The sequence below is a fragment of the Arachis duranensis genome, chromosome 3, assembly GCF_000817695.3.
Source record: "Arachis duranensis cultivar V14167 chromosome 3, aradu.V14167.gnm2.J7QH, whole genome shotgun sequence".
In the NCBI taxonomy this organism is placed as follows: domain Eukaryota; kingdom Viridiplantae; phylum Streptophyta; class Magnoliopsida; order Fabales; family Fabaceae; genus Arachis; species Arachis duranensis.
In genome coordinates, this window is record NC_029774.3 from 47456302 (window position 1) to 47457196 (window position 895).

Sequence of the window (895 nt, forward strand, 5' to 3'; positions counted from 1 at the left end):
CAGGGTCAACCCCATTAGTCTTGACAGTGTCACAGATTTGCAAGAATTCAGCTAAAAACTGATGAGGATCTTCCAATGGAAGTCCATGAAACTTGCAATTCTGTTGCATTTGAGAAACCAATTGAGGCTTAAGCTCAAAGTTGTTTGCTCCAATGGCAGGGATAGAGATGCTTCTCCCATAGAAGTCGGGAGTAGATGCAGTAAAGTCACCCAGCACCTTCCTTGCATTGTTGGCATTGTTGTTATTTTCGGCTGCCATGTCTTCTTCTTTGAAGATATCTGTTAGGTCCTCTATAGAGAGTTGTGCCTTAGCTTCTCTTAGCTTTCGCTTCAAGGTCCTTTCAGGTTCAGGATCAGCCTTAACAAGAATGTTTTTGTCTTTGCTCCTGCTCATATGAAAAAGAAGAAAACAAGAAAATATGGAATCCTCTATGTCACAGTACAGAGATTCCTTGAGGTGTCAGAGGAAAAGAACAATAGAAGGAAGAGGTAGAAAAATTCGAACTTATCAAGAAAGATGGAGTTCGAATTGTGCATTAAGGATGAGTGTTAGTCCATAAATAGAAGGATGTGAAAAGAGGGGAAGAAATTATTGAAAATAAATTAAAAGGATTTTAAAAACATTTTAAAAAAATACTAATTGATTTTCAAAAACTAAGAGTGTAAAAGAAATCAAGTGACTTTTGAAAAAGATTTTGAATTTAGAAATTAAAAAGATATGATTGAAAACTATTTTGAAAAAGATGTGATTTAAGAAGATATGATTGAAAAAGATATAATTTTTAAAAAGACATGATTGAGAAGATATGATTTGAAAAACAATTTAAAAAGATTTGATTTTGAAAATTAATGACTTGGCTAACAAGAAAAGATATGATTCAAACATTAAACCTTT